The sequence below is a fragment of the Lutjanus erythropterus genome, chromosome 20 (assembly GCF_056507025.1).
Source record: "Lutjanus erythropterus isolate fLutEry1 chromosome 20, fLutEry1.hap2, whole genome shotgun sequence".
NCBI lineage: Eukaryota > Metazoa > Chordata > Actinopteri > Lutjaniformes > Lutjanidae > Lutjanus > Lutjanus erythropterus.
The window spans coordinates 12,244,646-12,265,971 of NC_139336.1; positions in this window are offsets into that span (position 1 = coordinate 12,244,646).

A 21,326-nucleotide genomic window follows, 5' to 3' on the forward strand; every position below is an offset into this window, starting at 1 on the left:
AACTGCAAGCTGGCAGAGCTGGATTTGGACACATCTTAAATAAATTAAATCCAGTGCTTTAGATCAGTATAAGATAGAGCCTTCCATGTTCAGTTCTCAGTACTGGAGCAGATCAGGTTGAAAGTGCTTTGTCCAGGCAGGTGTGCATCTTCCCATGCAGTCTGGAGAAGAATCCCAAGTTTTTCAAGCTGTTTGTCTTGCTTATGAGTTTTCAGCAAAGGCTTTCAACCTGATAGAGAAATAAAAAACATTTAAAGGCATGATGCATCAGATTTACTACTGATAAAAACTGATTGGCTTGTATATAATTAAAACTGATTGACATATCACAGTGTAAGATCAGTCAAGTTTGATGATCCTAAGTTGTGGGACTATTAGCCCAGTCGTTCCTGACAATGTATTGAAAGTAGGATTGAGGAAATTGAGAAAACAGCAAAATCTGTCATGCTTAGATCAGAAAACCAGTGGAGCAAAGATACAGATGACTTGACAGATTAAAGTGATGAAAGAACTTTGAATCTAGGCCAAGCTGTTTGAGATAATTGCAAAAACAAACTTGAGTGTGATTATATATGCCTGAGTAACGGGTGGAATTTGCAACACACCTGCCGATTTAGTGTTTCTAAGTCCTACGGTTTTGTTGCACAAACACTTTAGACATGATCATAATAGGCAGCCTTCGACTTGATGATCTCAAGAAGCACTTGAAAACATACCACCCACCACTCGCATAAATTGCCATTGGTTGTGTCCTTCAAGTTGGAAGTGGACAGATTTCAATCTTTTACTTTCATTTTTTTCTAAATAAAACCCTTAACAAAGTCCTTTCAGTCAAAGACATTTTAAACCATTATCCTTTCTTTAACCCTAACCAAGTCATTTTTGTGCCTAAACCTTAACCAGTGTTATCATATGATAAGAGGATTAGTTTTTCAATGGTATTTTGGAAGGCACAGACAAATGACATTGTTCTGACTCTTGTCAATAGTATTATCATATCAGAAACTCTTACATGTGATGTACTATAGGGCAGATGAAAATCAAAAGATTTTGTTGTGAAATTTGAAGGACTTGTTTCATTTGGACCACTTGCTTTCCTCCTCATGTTGTCTCTATAGAATGGGTTCTATTTCTATGCTGATCAATGACTAGTATCATTACATTGATTTTCTTCATTTTAAAGAAGTGAGTTCATCCACTTCCAAAGACCCCTGACAATATACAGCTACCTTACGGAATCTTCAAATAATGTATTTCAGACATCTGTCACTTTTTATATTGTTGCAAAGCTTCATTTAGCTGTTTTGGTGCTGTTGAACCAAACTCCATTCTAAAAACAGGTGTTTTATGATGAGGCCATATTTTTGACAGTAAAAGCTTTAGTTACACCATTACTACAACACTTTTCTGATTCACGTTGCTCTACAGGCACAGTCGGCCCACATGTCATTTAATCAGTAACATTAACTAACCTGTGATGAAGTGTTTGTCACAGGTGTACATACTGATTGGCCACTTTTACTTTTTGATTCTTTTCAGCCTGGTCGTTCAGCAGACAAGGACGTCATGTAAGGCTGCTTTCATCTTTGTTGTTTCTCCCACCTCTCCAACAGGCTCTGCAGACCTGAAGGTCATTCTCTCGTCAAACCTGTCACCTGCTGCTTACCTGAAAAGCTGCACCTTATTAGCTTGTTAGTCTGCAGGACGTGTTTTCTAGCTGTCCTTTGTTAGGATCGAGGGTTGTTTGTGTTCATCTGCTTGTCCATGAACTTTTGTCTTCTATTTGCAAGTTTAATAGAAGTGTTTTTGACACTTTTTTTCTGTTTATATGTTGCCAATAAATTTTCAGCATAAGCAGTCCAACCCTGCGCCCTTCTGTAGTGTGTGCGTGTGTGTTCTTTCTAGGTAAAACAATTTTTTTTTCTGTCTCTGTGAAACATAATGACAAGGAAAAGAGGTGTAAAAATGTATGGGGGAGAAAAAAGGTAAAATACACACACATTGAAAAAGATGGGTGGAAAGACAGTATAAAGGCAGAATACTGTGTGAAACAAGAATGAGATGTAGACAAATGGCTCCATGGGGAAAAACCAGGCAATTTTTTCCAAAGTCCTGAGTTTCTTGTTTAAATTGTATTTGACCCACCGACAAACAAGTCAAGCTTAACGCTGGGTATCATATACAAAATAATGATACCAGTACCATTACTCTTAAAAGTGATCCATTAAATATAGAGTACTTCATTTGATACTCATTACATGGATTCAAGCCAACCTGAATTAATCTTTCAGTATTTTATGCAATTATTTTTGTCAGATGCCACATGTGTGCAGTATAGCAACAGCATTTTGGTGGCATCTTGGTATGCTGAACTGCCAGCTCCATCAAATACGCCATGCTCAACTTCACTGCATCACTTACTGTAGGGGTTGTAGCTTCTGTGGTAATGGGCCAATCTCACGTTGCATTAAATCAAAGAAGGTTGCAGCAAGCATGACCATACATTCATTTTTTTTTCTAAAAGGATGAGTTGGAGGTATCATTTGACTGGAGTTTTGAAGTTTTGATACTACATAGGACTGGGTTCAACTGATACCTTTTCTCAGTATTGATTACCGATACCCAGCCAGAGTCACCCCAGTTTCTCAGGTTAGGTCTTGAACCAGAGTCTCTCAGGTGAAAGTTTGGTGTTACATCCCATACATCTACCACAGCCTCCTCTCCACAGAAACTTTGTCACTCTTTAAAGCAAAACTGGAGGACTGGATGTAAATGTCCAAATAGCAACCCTGTGTGTTTTCTTACCCAGGTGCAAATAGACTATTAAAATGGAATAATTGTATCTTTGTCAACAAAACCAAATTCCTATCAACTATGTTGAAATGGTAAAGGAAAAAATCAAAATATTATCTGGAAACATAACAAATAGTCTATTCAGTGAGTCCACTTGTCCTGTGTGTAACAATCTCTGAGTATATAAATGATGTGAATCAAGCCTTCCTTCTCACCAAATCTCAAACCATCAAATTAGTTGTTCCCATTCTCAACAGTAACTTCAAAGACATGAGGTTCTACACTGACCAAAGTGAACTGTCAAGTTAGGTGAGACATATATTGCCATGGCAACAATGAAAGTTCTAGGCACTTTTATAATTTTGGCAATACACCATCTTGACTGAGCCAGTGTTACCATGGATTTCAGAGAGACACAACGACAGACAGACAGAAAGTGGGACAGCTGGCTGGATTGGTATTTGGGGAGACGCCTGTGTTCAGTCAAACTCAAATGTGTCGGAAACAAGTAGGAGATATTCACAGGGGGGAAAAAGTTGGACGTGATCTCTCTGCATGCAAGCCTTTTTGACATCCCTGTCATTTCATATTGATATTGAATATAGGTGACATCCTGGAATAAGTATGAGCAGTCATCCAAAAGGAAGAAAAAAAATCAGTTTTGGGGGCAATTTGGAAACTCGGTATGATGGCCTGCAGTGTGGTGGTAGCCCAAGAGAGAGATGAAGGAGGATTGAGGTAACGGTGAATAAATCATGGGAGTGCCAGGACAGAGGTTGTGTGACACAGGAAGACACACTTTTGAGTGATTGTGGGTGTGCATGAGAAAGAGCAATTGACCAAGAGGAAGAAAAAAAAAAAAGACAGGAGGGAATGAGAGTACACCAAACTCAATTATCTGTAGGCACTATATATCACAGCCAGCTAAATGACCTCTGTAAAAGGAGTGATCAAGACAACAACTGCATGGCCATTACATGAAAATGACTGATTTCACAACATCTCAGCAGGACATAGGAGGGAGAAAGCCAGGGATGGCTAAACAGAGAGAGAGACTGTGTGCACAAGCTGTTCAGACCTTCATCATGAATGAAATGTAATTATTGCAGCTATTTGGTCAGAAACAAAGTTTTGGACAAAGAAAAAATGCTGCAGCTAAATGAAGGGTTAAGGGATCATATTTGGACCATGAATGTCTGTGCCAGATTTTGTGCCAATCCGTCTGATTTTGTAGATATTAAGGGATTTTACTGGATAAGTGAGACTTTGACCTGCAGGAAGTCATTAGACCTCACTCTCTGGGCACCATGGATATTTATACCAAGCTGCATCATCCTTTGAGTGGGAGTATTTTAGACAAACTCAGCCATGTGTAATTCATTTTGTTTGACATATAAAAGTTTTACAAAAAACATTCAATACACGTACATGAATCAAAAGACAAAGTTCTAATTGTTTTATCATTGCCCCAATGTTAAGAATAATTTCTGCACTTCTGCTGTCATGGTAACATAATGTTACAGCCTCTCATCTAGTGTTTTATATCTTCCCTTTACTTTAACAGCCACATATGAAAAAATGACTTAACGTAACTTTAGAGACTGCTATTATAGTCTGTAAATCATTTCTTACCCTACATATTTACACCATAAAAAACTACTTTTACCAGTGACTATCATAACTGAATACTCCAGTGATGAATTATATCCATATCATGACCATTTTGAGTTTTAGGTAAAGGTCTTAAGTAAAAAATACTTTCTCTCTAGTTCAGGGAAATAATTCCTCTGACATGCAGTGATTATCATAACACAACAGGGACGTGGAAATTAGATGATGATGAGATGATTGAAGAAAATGAAATAATAATCAGACAATCATTTGATATTTATTCTGGTTTAATTGTTACCTATAATAATTGAGCAACCTAAGAAGAAATAATCTTTTGAATAAATGATAAATTAGTCTTTAAATTAATCAAAAAAGTTAGGTGCAGCCTTAGACATACGCCCAGAGCCATGTAGACAGATGGCTAGGGTTAACTCTCTCTCAGCGGCGCCGTTTTTACCTAATGAGGCGGCAGCTAAGTTGAGTTTTAATGTCACAATGTGACAAGCAATTGGCCCCTTCCAAGCAGGCACATTTTGAACCAGCACTGCACCATCTTCACTAACAGTCAAAAATGTCAAACTCATTGTGCGCTAGATGAAAAGTCAGGATATCAGATTTTCTGTACAAAATTGAATGGTAATCCATCCTACAGCGGTTGGGATATTTCAGTCTGCAATAAAAACTCTGAACTGCAATGTAAACATGTCTGTCTCCTTCTTTCATGTCAGGTGCTTGACACACTCATCCATCCAAGCGAAGCAATCTAAGAAAAGATAGGACACTGTGGCAGTGGACTGAATGAAATATGATAATAGCTCAATGCTAGACAACCAGGCAGACTATTACACACTTCTACACACACATATGCAGACACACACATATACCAAGTTGCACAAAGTTAAGGAAGAAGACAGGGAGAGAGAAAGAAGAGGCTGGGAATAGCCTGACCCGCTAAATGTCATTCTGCGTCTGAATGGACTGAGACATTGAACACGATTGATGTCACTCACCAGACAGACATTTCGTGTCTGATCTGAGACAGCTGCACTGAGGACCGTGTTTGCAAATTGGATAAGTTAGAACATGGCCCCGGGAATGAAGCTGAGACAGATATTTTGGATCAGATGTGAGCTTGTTGCACAGAGGGACATGCTTTCTAAGGCTGCAATGAAACTGTCCATTAGGGAGGGAAAAAAACAAAACAAAACATGATTTTGGGGTCTGCAGGGACCTATACACTATAAAAGACATGTTTCTGAATAGGACAGCCAGGAAATAGACATTAAGACATGGAACCAAGTGCTTTTGGGTCTTGTAGATGCTAGTTCCATTAAGTGACATGTGTTTTTCTGATGAAACTGTCAACCAAGGTGATTTGGGGTGAAAGAAGTCTGGGTCCTCAATGGGACCTGCTGAGAAACCAATTTAAGGAATGGGACAAAGATAGGAATTGAGGGTATTATGTTAGCTCGTTTCACCTTGGGACACATTTTCTGAATGGGCCCCCGGTGAAATGTCCAAATGTGTAGAAGTTAAGACCAGAAAAAATTGAAAAGGAGCCAGTGAGCACATTGACATATGCTTTTGGGTAGCGTAGAAAATATTTTATGCAGGTTTAAAAGCAATATCATCATAATTTTATTATAATTTATTATATTTTTTGTCCTGTTGTTGAAATTGCATTAATCATTTTAAAGATATAAGGTTGAAAATCTCTTCATAAGAGCCTGCTGACCTTATGCAGAACAAGCTGTAATAAGTGGCTGATTTAACAAGAAAAAAGGGTAAGAAGTCTTATGAAGACTTCCAAATAAGTCCTGACCAAACCTTCACTTCATTACAACAGAACATCACAATCACATACTAGTTATATATTTCTCATTTTGTGTATCAAATTGTTGCAAATTAAAATAAATTTCACAATTTCCAATTTCTGTTTTTTTTTGTTTTTTTTTTTATAAAGTTGGACTTTATTGACGATTCTCCTTTTATTTCCTTTTTAAAACAGTTGTGTACAGGGCATAGAGCAAAACCCACACTTTTGTTGTGCACTGAAAATAACCCTAACCATCTTTGATTTTAAAGGGATAAATTACTATTGTAAGTTGTTGTCAATGGGGAAGGGAAACTACTGAACCTCCCCAGAGTCCGCATTTTGACCAATGACACACACAATGCTATGATTGTTGGTGTGATTCATTCCTGGTGTGAACACCATGAGTACTGGTGTTCACTTGACAGCATTCCAAGACCAGTCGTTCGAGGAAGACAAGATGGCAGTTGTTTGGTCTGCATCACAGTTCGAGTCCAGTGTTCATGCCAACCCAAACAAAAATGCACCATGAGATAAACACTCCAGGTTTGGGTTCAAGTAGACTAAATGCGGCTGGTGTGAACATGTCCAGAGAAACAAGGTCTAACAAACATTTTCTGTCTGATTGGAACCACTAATGGTCGAGTGGTGAGTTTTTCTAATTGGAGAGACAAGAATTCATGCATGAATGGAACTAATTGCTCTCAGTCATGTATCAGAAGTGCTAAGTGCTTCAGTAATAATGTCAGATTTTGTATTTTTTCATGACAGACGTACTGAAATTATGAATGATATTGTTATGAATCTAGTACTCAGACATTTTCAATTTGATATCCACTAATTTTGATGGAGACCAATTTTAGTAAATGAAGGTGCAATGAGAATATTTCAGACACACTTCACAGATTCCGGTAGAATTCACACTGATAGCAGTGTTTTGAATGGACCTGATGTGATGCAGTCTGGCAAAAAGAGACAGACAGAATATATATTTATTTACAAACGGGAGCTATACAGAGAGACAGACATTTGTCAGAGAAATTTACCTGTCAGACTGTAGACACCCAAACAATCTGTGGTTTTGTAAATGGAGTGAACAGAACGACTTATCAAGATTGCTGCAGCACTTCTGACAGAAGGTTAAGTGAGACAAGGTATACGAAGTGTGGAGAAAAAGCAAGAGACAGTTGTTGTAGTAGTACTTTTTCCTCAAAGTTAAAGTTGTATTGATGATGGTGGACATCTATCTATATCTATTTTTCTGCACCTTATTAAGTCTGACCTTTTAGGATTTATTTTTATTCAAAAGTGAGATGGACCGAACAAAAGCAAAGGGATGGGTGCCTGGGTGGATTCACCATCCTGTCTCAACAGTAGTAGTAGTAGTAGTAGTAGTAGTAGTAGTAGTAGTAGTAGTAGTAATAGTAGTAGTAGTAGTTGCAGTTGCTCAAGCTGCTTTTTAGATTTTCCTGTGAGCAGCATGTTACAGTTGTCCAGCTGACTGGAAATAAAAAGATGCACAAGTTTTACAGCATCGTCCTGCGATAAGAAGCTCCTGACTTTGGTTATAGGTTATCTAGTTTTAACAATATTGTTTACATGACTGCCTTTATCATTGTCATTGTTTAACTGTAAAAAATACTGGACATCCATTTATTAACATCCTTGATACATTCAGATAGTGTATCAATAGGACTGGGAAATGCATAATTCCATGTCATCACGCAAATTAAACAAAAATCGGCCTAAAATTGACCCCTTGGGAAATCCACATGAGATAAAAATTTCTTTTGAAACTAAACTAACTAACTCTTTTGAGGGGGCGTGTTTGCTGACATTAATGGTACATAGTACTTTGATTATCTTAACTTATCTTAACTCCTTCTAGGAGGGAGTGTGTTTGTAAAAGATGTTAATGTTACCTGTTTAACTTGTTCAATCATTAATATTTAGTCATAGTCACTTTCTTAGTTTAAGAAAGTAATTTTCAGTTCAATCTTTAAGATCCTTTTGTCAATCTCCCCTTGTTTTACATTTTATAATAAAAGACTGTTCTTATACATTTCTGATTTCCCTTGTTTTTTTCCCCTCAGGTTTTCATTATTGTTAGTTCCCTCTTCTATTTGTATCTAACAGGTTCCCTTTTGGTCTGTAGGTAAATAAATGCATAATAGAGTACAGAGTTAATCAAATGTTCATTAAAATGAACTCTCTAAACCTAAGCTTCTTTCAGTTTTTCCTACATGAGCTTCAAACCCCCACAGTAACTTATACTGCTGTACATCCAGAGGTGTTCTTGTTGCACTTTGCCCCGCACACTTGTTAATTTTCACTTAACAAGCTCAAGGAATAAATAGAACTTCACATTGTACCAATAACAGCTCTAAGATAGCTGAGACTTCTTTCAACATCCTCAAAGTGTTATCACACCATGCCTGGCCTTTACCTGATCCCACCATTGTGACTGCAGCTGCCTTATCAGATGCTGAGAGTTAACTAAGACAAAACATACATCAGCTGAGATTTCATTTGATGAGAGGTAAAAGATAGCAGAATAAAAAAAAATCTCTTGAACAACAGAGGGTTAATGACTGTAGTCAAACATTATCTACCAAGCCTCTGTTATGAGCTCTGTTCTGGCTGTTCCAGTTTCATTATTAAGTATTTAAATCTCTACAACACCTCAAAGCTGATGTTAACCTCTTTGGCAGGAGTAATTTGTTGAGCAACTAAGTTGTAGCGAGGAAAAGTCATTAAATTCTTATTCTCTCAGTGTGTGAACAGAGTATAATTGTGATTTGGCAGGTATTAATCAGAAGAGTCATCAAGAGTGAGGAGCAATGGTGCAGATGAGGAAGGAAGAGTTTGAAGGATTGCACCAGAAAGGCTTCGAGCAGACTGCATCTGGGACGAGCCGAGAGGCAGACAGTACGTCAGTGCCGGTGGGATTAGAGGAGGAGACAGAGAGTAAATTGGTGGGAAGTGAAAGGGTGGCAAGGGGAAGAAGCTTTGGATGTTGTCAGGTGTTTTCTCAAAGTAGGTGCCAAACTGTTTGGCAGAAAGTGAGGTGGGAGGCTGGTTTAGAGGCGGAGGATTGGATTTACAGGGGATGGGAGTGGTGAAATGTTGATTGCAGCGGTAACTTTCGGCGTGGCATCAACCGTGATGTCTTAAGCAGCAGAGACGGATGCAGAGAAGGACAAGAGGGATTGAAAGTGGAGGAGGTTATCTGTCAAACCATCTTCTCTCTGCTGCCTGCAACCTGGGAGACTTAACAACATTTCAGGCAGCCAGAGTGGAGGTGGTAACAAGGGGAGGCGTAGAGGGGGGAGAGAAGGAAAAGGTGAACGACAGGGGAGACAGCAACGTGAAGGTACTGGTGTCTGTGGAGAGAGTCAAAGTTAGGTGAACAACATCAGGTCTGCCATTCACACAACTAAATGAGATGAATGCAGTTTGTGCCAGTTTTAGGTTGGTTACATTGTAAGATTGAAATAAATATCACTTACTGGATCCAACTCTGTTCACCAGCACTATATTGGCTCTCCTAACATCATGAAAGAGTTTTTGCTGTAAGATTAGTTCCATTTGAATGTATTTTCTTGTAGACCAGGTTGCATCCTGATTTGTTTGGAGCTATTGTAGGCAACTGGATTTTCTTGAGATTCTTGAAGATGTTTCACCTGTCATCCAAGAGGTTTCCTCACTTCTAAGTGACCTATGGGGAGCTTCAAATATTTGACCTCATGGACCCACCCAGCCATCATGTGGATTGTTAGGGGTAATCTGAGTAAAGTTGTGCATTGCTGTCGTCACATTTAGGTCACATATGTCGTTGACCCATAGGGTCACGTTAGTCCAAATGTAGATGCATGTTGAACTGCCCAAGGAGTGATTTTAGGACTGCATTGTATGTGGCTGATAGGTGGTTTCATAGATCATCTCCTCTGTTGAGTGAAGGCTGTTCTAGCGTGACAAAGATGGGTTATTTCACTCCTTTTTCAAACTATGTCTTCACATCTTCAAGACAAGGCACACTCCTTTGAAGACAGCAGAGTAGTGACCTATGGAATTGGCTGTCATGTGTTTTTCCACATGCTTCTGCAGCGTTTGTTTATTTCTTTGTTTGTTTCCCCAGTGTACAGGTATGTGAATTCCTCCCTGCATTGAACTGCGTACACTATATTGTTCTGCTTGTGCATGCGTCTTTCGTTCTTTGGGTTCTTTGGGTTCTTTGGGTTCTTTGGAGTTTCTTAGAAACTCCAGCAGTGTATGAAAATTTAGGTTTAGTTTATTGTTGTTGTCCTAGCTATATGTTCTGTGTCTTTTTGTGGTTTTGATGAAGGCCCAGTTTGGGTTACCACAAGCATGATTTTATCCACAAGAGGTCAAACACCTGGAACTCCACATTAGTCGGTGAAAACTAAAGAAGTCTCTTGGGTGAGAGGTCAAATGTCTTCAAGTGCATGATGAAAAGTCCAGTTGGCTACAACAGTTCCTAGCAAATACCATGAGAGTTCAGCGGAGGATACTGAGAAAATACTAAAAATCTCTGAGAGGTAATTAAATGTCTCCAGGAGAATAAGAAGTGTCCACAGGATCTTAAGAATCAATAACAATATCATATATAGGTGAGGTGGACCACAGAAAACATGAAAGTCAAATGAAAAGAAATACTGGGGGAAAAAAATGCCCTTAATAGGAATGAAATCATATGTGGCACCACTATGGCTAAGATAGCTGGAACTGTGTGTAGCCGAGAGGGCCTCAGGTGTTGCTGTGCACTCTGGGTGATCAGATCTGAGACAGTGAGGAAGTGTGGTAACAGCAGGGCGGCATGAAGCGAGAGGAGCCAGGAGTAGCTTTTTGAACACTTGACTGACAATTTCTCAAACAAATTTTTAGGGAATTTAGATTTTTTTTTTCTCAATTTCTCTTGTTCCTTTTTCAGTTGATTTAAGTCACTTTTTAACCAAATAACCCCATGGGCATAAGGGACACATGTCCCTTTTAATGTAAAGGTTGTAGGAAAGAGATGTACTCCCAAATAGGTCTGGACCAAAAACAGCAACAACCTAAACTATCCCAGACTATCCCAGATGATAAATCAGCAGTTATGTCCCTAAGGTGTGACTACACAAATGTAGAAGTGGAGGACCAGGAAGCGGCCAGGCAAATGTCCTCCAAATAGATGTCTGAAGAGAATTGTTGAAGTTGCGGGCCTGGCTAAGTGGTGACGTCTGAGAGCCTGCAGCTGCTGCTGGCGAGAGGAGGCTGTTGGGTCCTCCAGCTAGTCCATCATGGCGAGTATATCTAGCCTTAAGGGTGAGTCAGAAGAGAGGGGCTAATTGAGAGGGTAATGCTGCTTCTTCTCTTTCAGGGAGGACAGGTCTGGGCAGCACACATGAAGCAACCACTGTTAATACAGAAGACCTGAGACATGTGAAGCAGGGTGGCTCAGGTGTCAGCTCCAACCTCTTGGGGTAATCCAAGGACCTCGCCAGGAGTGCCATGTTACTCATCAGTAACAGCAGCAAACTCTCAGGTGGCACCAGCACAGACATAGCCAAAGACAAAAAAAAAAGGCTTCTGAGGGTTTCTGTAAATTCTTCTACCCTGGTTCTTCCAATCAAAGCAGGGTGAGTTTCTGAATTCCTAAATAGGATCCTGGAAAAGTTCCTGCAGTGGAAAAGGTTTTAGATTGTATGTTTTTTTTTTTGTTGTTTGTTTTTTGATATCACACTTACTTGTTAGCAGATCAAGCTAGTGAGTGCTAATTGGGTAGCACTGAATAAAGAGTAGAAGATATTACAACCAGTCCTTTAAAAGAGCATTCACACCCCAGGCAATGTTTTTGAGAAGTTTTTCATGTGGAAAAAAGTTATGCAGAGCTGGAAAGTTTTGAGAGACTTCACCCAGCTTCTTGTCCACTGTGCACTTCATCACTTCTTTATGAAACAAAGTCACAACAGTTGGTAAACATGGCAGTGTGGAAATCTGATTTGCTGTCGCTGCTGTGACCATGAAAGGCTCAGCTGTGCCCAACCGTCCTTGGCCAACGGTTTTGTTGACTTGCCAGTCAGGCCGCCAACTGTCTTTTTTTTTCTAGCTATTCATCTTCCCTTTATTGAATGCAATTCTGCAAACTGCTTAATTGTGTTACTCACTGTTAGAAATAATGGTTCCTGGTAGGTCTGCATCATCACTAAAGACCTACCAGACCATAAAAAGTCATCTCATAAAATGTGAAGTGAAGAAAAAAGGGTGAAGGCAGAAAAAATGTTATATTTGGAAGACAAATTGAAATGGAACTAAACTTTGCCATCCTCCAAGTACCAGTTGTAAGAAGAACGTGATGTTTAAGACAAGACAAAACAAGATACAACTTTATTGATCAGCAAAATAAATATCACTGCACGTGGAAAAAGAAATAACAGCAGTATACAACTTGGATTTTAAAACAGAACAATTAGAGATCAAATAAAGCCATTTAGTTTTGTGTAAAGAGTTATGTAAATGCTCTGCTGACAATTTCAACTAATTAAGCATAAAGTAAACAGAATCTGTTTACAGTATTTTTCTAATTAGATAGTCTTGCTTAAACGAATGAAGAAATACAAAGTGAATTTCATATGAAAGATAAAAGTTTTTGCAGATATATTGCCACAAAAGCATGTTCCAACCAATTAATTTCCCATATAGGTATATATGTTAATACTGCAAGTGCACTGTACATGTGGGTGGATTCATTAACATAATCTCCTGTACAAAGTAAACGGTTCTATCCCTGTAATGAAACATATGTGAAATTCACAGTTTGGGTGACATTATTATATTATGAATTATCAAACTATGATCAAGTGAGAGGAGGAAAAAAAGTGCACTGAAGATAAAAGCGTAATGCAATATAGTGCAATTAATCTGTGATGTAGAGCCTACAGAGGGGAGACATGTAGCACATTTACTGTATCACCCATATTTTCCCCAGAAGTTTCTCTTCCACGTCTTTCCCGCACCCACAAGTACTACAGTTTCTTACATACCATCACTACACTCACACCTTCTCCTTTTTGATAAGCCATATGGCATATTCTTACCTAATAATTGATATTTTCATCCACTATTCTTACAGCATGAGCTCCTCCATCCGGCTACTGCACCATGTACTAATTTTAACGAAGAGCTATGCATGCCTCCTCTTCTATTATTTCATTTTTACATCTTTATTACTTGTCACTTCCTTTCAGGGCTGCACAGCATACTGTACAGAAAGAGGAAATTAAATTTTCACTCTAAAAGATGAATAATATAATTATACTATAAACTAAATAATGTGTTTCTGGAGTGAAACAAGATTACTAAAAGAGTGTGACCTTACTGCACATCTCCTCCTTTTTTTGAACAGGCTTTTCTTGTGTCCTGCTGGTTTGATGCTTGTTCATTTTTCTTGAGAACTGCTCATCTGATCGACTTCACATTTGTCACTGCCCTCCCTTTGGTCCTCAGCAATACACCCACCAAGTGGGCGTGCCAAATATTGACTAAGTGGCACCAAATTTGGTGAGAATTGCTCAAAGTTTGTTGGAGGAGTGGTTAAAAAACTGATTTGAATAAAATTCGAAATGGTGGAAAATTGGTTTGGACAAAATTGGGTATGGCTTACATATAAAGATTCGTGTCGTGTGTTTGTTTCTGAGACTTATGGTTTAAAGGTTATTGGCCATAACATTAAGTTCACTGTTACAAAGCTACCATCTGGCCAAACTGCATCAAATTTGGGACTGCTCTTTCTTGGGTCTTCAGCAATAAACCCATACTGTGAAAAGTGTATTGAGTGAACAGTTGTTGAAGAACTTTAACAGATTATATAAACCTGATCCTATATAAACCTGATCCTAATTTTGAAAAATAATTTTCATGTAAAAAGTTTCTTATATGCAATACATCACCAAATTGAGTTTGGACAACAATTACACCATCAATAACCCTTAAAAACTGATTTGGTAAAAAAAAAAAAAAATTAAATCTCCTTAAATCCATCTTCTCATATGAGATCAATGTAATGAGCCTTCCATCCAGCATTTAATGTGAGCAGTGACGTGTCTGACAAGTTGAACTTTCTCTTGAACTCCATCATTGGCGTGGGTCACTGAGGTCTGTGGAGCTATTAAGAAAGGACGGAAGGATTCTGGATGATTTTAACACCACTCTTGTCTTCATGAATGATGGCCGCTTCTTCCTCCAACACATGCTTTTTTCTCATTTGGCCACTTACACGCATGCATCCACACATGCACAAAAGCGCTGTGACGCACACTCCTTCACACCCTCTTTCTGTCACACACTTCTCATCGCCCCCTTTCCCATACTTGAATTTAACTAGCATGAGAAATGTTGTGGTAAAATTGGAGGACTCGGTCTGAGTGACTGTATTAAACCACAAGCCGCACTGATTAGAACCAGATGAGAGGCGTGGCTCTTAAATATCTTTTCATAAAACCAATGAAATTAAATGTAAACCCAGCGTACTAAATCAGTCATATGCTACTACCAGTCATCCGTCTTTATGTGGGAGGAAGCTAAAGATCACCACTGATCTTGTGTTGAACTGCAATATAATCCTTTGTAATAAATCACATCACATTCCCAGACTGGATGTGATTGGAGTCACTTGTGTGACGGGTGGTTTGGCCTTCATAAAACAGCGAGTTCAAATCAACCATTGATCTCTCATTGATGAGAGATGTAATCTGTGCTGATAAATCACCTCCTTTTTCTTGTTTTTGATTGTAAAACAGCCCACTCCCATTAATATTGGCAGGATGCTTCAGTGGTTGCTTTGCTCTATAAATTCAGGGCTGGCTTTTGGATTGAAGGGCCAGGTTTGCTGTCGTATATATCTTTGATTTGGCTTTTTATTATTCTAACCTTGACAGGATTGTGTTGAGATTTTAAAGGGATAGTTCGGATTATTTGAGGTGGGGCTCTCAAACTGCTGTGGACAGGGTCAGCATCACTTTGAGTGTACATTATATTTAGAATATTTTCACTGCTTTATTTTGCCACCAGGCAGCCTTTTCTGATATATAACACAAGCAAACTTACTGATTGAGGCAGCAGTAAACCAGCAACTCTGATGTTCTGTGAGATAATATTAAAGATTTCATCTATGGACTTTGGTTTGTTTGGAGACAGAAATATTTGGCTTATAGAGGTGGTTTACCGATAGAAAAGGCTGTCTTTAAGGTTATATTTAAAGTTCTATTGATTTTTATAAGTGGCTTTAATACCCGTTATTGCTGACCCTGTCCACAGCAGTTCATTGCATAGCTCTCATGCTGATACTCCTCTCCGCTTCTCCTAACTCACAGTCTGACAGTGGGCATCTACTGTCGGAAATAGACTTACGAGGGATAAGTACCTCATACAACCCCACATCAAATAATTCAAACTATCCCTTTAATGCCACGCTGGACAGCTGGAACTAATATTTCACCTACTGTATGTGGAAGTGACTAAATACCCTGTCATGAATCATGACTTAAAAGAGTTTCTTGTGATTTTCAGCGAGTAATTACTTTCATTTCAGACTCTGGTTTGCCAAAGAAGTGACAAGCATTATTATGATGTGACCGGGTTGAACTGCAGCACACAGGGGGTGACAGAAGGACAGGAAAATCAAAATAAATGATTATGACCCAGCGCAACAGTTCTGTGATAAGAACTACCTTCCTGTGAAGGTATAAGTGTTAATGTGATGACTGAGTCAAAAAGGTGTTCATTCACCTCTTTGTTATTGACTTGTATCTTTGGATGTACAATATCACTGAGGGAAACTCATCCTCTCCTTTCAGAGTTCCTCAAGGTTCATATTGAGGACATCATCTGTCTCCCATTAAATTCTGAAACTTGTAAAAGCAATATTTTCTTCCATTGCTACCTTACATTCTCTACATGAACTAAGTGACTTGAATAACCTTGCGACTCTCAAGAGTGTCTCATTGATGCCAGGCATATTCTGCTACTAGAATGGATCGAATTAAATATTTTCTTTACTTGCCGTCTTCAATTCACATAGTCTTTTTAAAACGATCTAAACTGTCTATCCATGGACAGACTAATGAAAATCTTTACACTCACTCTTTGTCACATTCAATGACAGCAGCTCCAAAAGAATTGACAGATTGCACTGAAATCGCTTTAAGAGTTAGATTTGATAACTTTCTGCACAACATACAGAGTTAAAGAATAAAGGGAACATGTTCATAAAATGTTTCAGGAAGGTGTTTTACTACCATCAGTGTGAAGGTTGGGTTACGAACCCCATACAACCAAATAACATCAGCACTAGTGGGCACCAATTCACATTAAATCAATCTGCCAAATCTGGTACCTGAGAGCACATCTGGGTGAAAGAGTAAGAATATAGAGAGAAAGTAAGAGAGTGAGACTCACCCCAGTAGCTTGTTCCACTCTCAGAGAGTTGGGACAATGGCAAGCCAAAAGTGGTTGTAAGTGTGGTTAAACTTTTCAACACTTGACGCAGACAGCACTCACAGCAATATTTGTAATCTAAATACAAAGCTGGCGAGGGTAACACGTCTAGCACTCAAGGAAACATCTGGTTAGATAAAAAACATCTGAAACCTTAAGACTACACTGTGTTTGATAGCCAGAAAGCTAAGTACCCCACAGCAGTTGCGGCTAACTTTAGCCACTTTATGGACAACGAAACTTTAAACCCTTAAGGATGCCAATGAATTTGTCAGTGTCTCACTTAATTCACTAGTTGGCTAAGTTGTTGTTGAATATAACTGGGCTTTTTCACTGTGTTGGTGAATGTTAGCTTGCCATTTTACCAGCATTAGCCAACATTCAGTAGGAAATTCTGGATGCATCCAGTAGCTAACATGCTGCTTAGCTATTCATGCTATTCAAAACAGCATATGAGGTTTATTAGTTTGTCCAAAACTATGAAACCAATAGTTTGTGGATTTCATGCCTTTTACCTGGAAGTAACAGGAAGGATATTGCATGCTTCCTCCAAGACACAAACTACAGCATTGCCCTGGTGAGACTGAACCAGGCTGAAGGTTGTAGGAACATGCCTGGGAGAGGAGAGGGAGGTGGGGAGGTTGGGATTTTATTTTGTGTGGTGTTAAATATGTTCTAAAGAAATAAGTATTTTGAAATTCTGTTTTTTTTACAACTGAAATTACATTTTTGTCATAACAGAGATGAAATGACAGAAAAAAGGTACCACTGGGTACCGGTACTGAATTTCAGGTACCAGTATCGATTCAAATTCTAGAGGCCATGGCAAGCATGCCTCTTGTCTGTCAGGAGCATGGAGGAAGCAGTATAACATGACTATAGAGCCGCAAAAGAGGGAAGAAGTTGGGAGACCACTTTTTGTTTGTTTCCCTTTTCCTGCAAACTGTCAAAGTGGGTTTCTTTTGACTGTGACTTTGGTCATTCCTGAACTTTTTCCAAGTTGTTATTATTGTAACCATGATGACGAATGTCCCCTAATCTTCAAGGAGGCGTAATTGTAACCAAAACCATGAACCTTCCCTAACCCTGACCAAGTTGATTTTGTGCCTAAACCTAACTAAACCTTAACTATAGTGTGATTACATGATAAACAGATTTATTTTTCCAACAGTAATTTATGAGGGTTTTAGGAGGCAAAGACAAAAAGAGTTGTTCCTGTTGAAAGTGCCATTACTATAAATCAGAAAACACTAGATTGTTCTAGAGGTCATGGAGAAACAACATATTTTGTAATTTATAGGACTTGTAGTTAGTATTTGCCATTCATTTAGTATCTATTAAAACAGTATGTATTAAAGAAAATCATTTGCTGGAACTCTGAACTTTTGCTGTGTAAAAACAGTGTTTTGCTTTGCTTACATTTTTTTGTTGTACTGGATATCATCATCTCTGTGATTACCTATGACTGAGTCGCAGCCATAATGATATTCAGCACATCACTCCCTTTCTTGTGATATTGCTTCATTATTCCACTGTGGTTTTTTTTAGTATGACTATCTGCCCATCAACAACTATGCATTGACAAAGAATGGTTCAGAAGGTGAACTGTTTGCAAATCCCTGGGTTTGAGAAGAACTGATCTGGACTATCACAAAGCCTATTCCCTAAAGTGCCTCCCACCATTTCTGTTTGAGACTATTTGAATGAGGCCAGGAATTCCTGAGGGATTTGCCTGTCTGCGGAGGGAGGACATGAGTCTGAGATCACATAGAAATCCCTGACTTGCATACAATCTGCCAACCCTCTGTACACACGCCTTTCTTTACAGCTTCTCTTTTCATTTGCAAAGGCATTCTCAGTATTTGTTGACCGCTTCAATCATTTCCGTGCAGCTTGTACGGCACAGAAGCAGGTGGACATTTATAAATACTCTCGCTTGTGACCCTGAAATTTCCCTGAAATTTTCTGTGATTAAATTAAATATTTTATGCAATGCCTTTTAAGCGGTTGAATCTGCTCAAGAGAACCACTTCAGTTCAGTGGTGAAAAAATGAGTGAAGAGATTGGAGACAATTTGATGTTGTCAGTGAAGTGCTGACCTTGGTGCAATTGCAGATGAATGAGACCATTTTGTTTGTGAACATTCCTTACTTATTACAATTCATCTTTTAGGTTTGTCTAGATACAAACATGTTGGTGGTAAAGTAAATCAGCGACTGCTGACCATTTTCAACAGTTTGAAAGTTTGAGCTGTTAAGCTTTGGACAGCTGGCGGGTTCTAATTTTATTGCAGGACTGTTTCTCTGATGACATCTGGTAACTGGTCTGAATTGGATGGCAACAGACGTCTTGTATCAGCACTCTGTAGGATTTGTTAATCTGCCAACAGTGTAAATAAATTGGAACACTTTTAACTCAGTATATAAGTTTAATTTATGGTTTTAGATTTTAGTTGTCATATCAGTAAAAGGCTAGAGCTGGGTTAGAGCCTGATGAAGTGGGAAAACACCATACAAAAGCATGATAGATATTAAATTAGTAAAGAGGTACTGAACGTGTTTTTTAAGCTGTGAACTAAATTATATTACTGACACATCAATGCTGGTGTTAATATTGTTATTTATTAACAAATTAATTTTAAAAAGTGGCATTTGATGGATTTGAAAGTGGCTCAAAACACCACACACTGTTTTCAATCATCCTGAGCCTTGCAAGGCCACTGCTGAGATATAGTGGACCATCTGGAGGTACTCTATATAAAATTTATATTTTAGAAATCAGATAAATGCCCTCTAATCATATTTGAGTGGCCCGCCTTCCTCGGCCCCCGCTCTTGGGTGTAAATCTGTGAAACAGCACTCATTTTCAAATAACACTTGCTGATCAATACTCATGATTCATTGCGGTTCACACTACTTTTTGCTACTTAGTATTTTTTCCATGTTGGTGCTTTTTACGGCTGGAGACCCACTGCAATCTTAAACCTTGATGATGATGCCATCATAAATAGCGAGGCTATAGAAATGTACTGGCGCTCCCCTGCAGACACACACTGGAGAGAGCGTCCTCTCTCAGTGGCTGTTGTTAGCCTGGCTTAAAACACAGAAACTTTTTCCAAAAGGGACACAAATGTGCTTGTCAAAGCTCCAGTGGTGTGTTTATCTCCAGACACAGAGAGTCCAGCAGCAGCTGCCCAGTGCTGGTCAGCTCTGACAATTAGCTGTTGTTCTCTCTGGTTGTTGTCGTGGCCACGCCCCCTACAGCGGCTCTCCTGGGCTCCCACGCCCTGCCACCCTCCTCAACCTCTTGCCCTCTTTTTAGCATTTCACAAAATAATGCAGCGGGTAGTCTCCGACCTGCGATAACTGATTAACATGATGCCAAAGCAGCAATTAGTCGAACGGTCATTTCTTAAATGAGCAGCCAGTGTGTATATTAATTTACTGTATTTCCATCTCTTAAGAAAAGGGAAGTCAGACACAAACTAAATGGTGACAGATCTCACTTTGTGCCATTTAGCTTCCCAGCTTTTAAAATGTTCATTAAGAGCATTTGAAATCACAGTTCATTCAATTGTCTCCTTTTTTTTGCTGCAGAAAACCTTTTCACTTTCTACAGGACAGTGCTGATATCAGCTGAATATGTTGCAGAGTTTTTATTGTCCGGAGACAAATTACACAGCTTAAAACTTTTAATGTCTCTACTGTGTTTTAATTATACATTTTAATTTTCTTTCTCATTAATAAGGCTATGTAATGAATTGAGTCAGGTCTGCAGCATAGATTGCCACATTAATCACTCCAGTCATAATCAACTAGAGTGAATGATAATGGCGCCCTAAAATGTCTTTCCACTTAATTACAAATCACCTCTGACACAATCTACATCAATCACTGAAAGAGCTAAAACTCTTTCTAAAACACACAACAAACATGATGCATAACATTCAACATATTGTTGAGGTCCAACAGAAACTTGTTATTTTTGACTGCAGTGCTGTCACTCGCTCAGCTTGAGCACTTGCAGGTGTAATTACCCTGGTATCTGTGAACTTCTTCTCTTGAAGCAAGTGGATTTTTCCTACCAATGGGAACACGGCAGCAGGAGCCCATGCTGCTTGCCTCCCTGCAGAGGTGATCCTCACAGCGTGGAAGCACAAAAACACTTTCGGTGCCCACAGAGCAATAGTTAGAAATAGCGAATTAAATAAAACTGCTCTACAAGTGAAGAAAACATCAATGAACATGAAGCCTGTTGGGCTCAATACAAAAGAACCCATGTACAGTTGAACAAGCAGACAAGGAAAGGACATGGAAAGAGAGAAGTAAGGTGTGCTATGCTAAATTGTCTAAAAATGTCCTAATGCTGATTTTATTTTAATGATCATATTCACAGTCTTTCAGTTGGTGCCACCTTCAGGAAAATTTAATATAAATAATTCAAAAAACTAATCTAATCCTCTAACGTTGTTGTGAACGGTTTCATGTTGAAACTACTTTATTTCTAGTAAAAAGAAAGTAGTTCCCGTATATTCTAAAGTAGTTCCAATAGATTCAACTGCAGAGACAAAGTAGTTCCCACATGAAACTGCTCACGACAAGGTCTGTGGATCTTG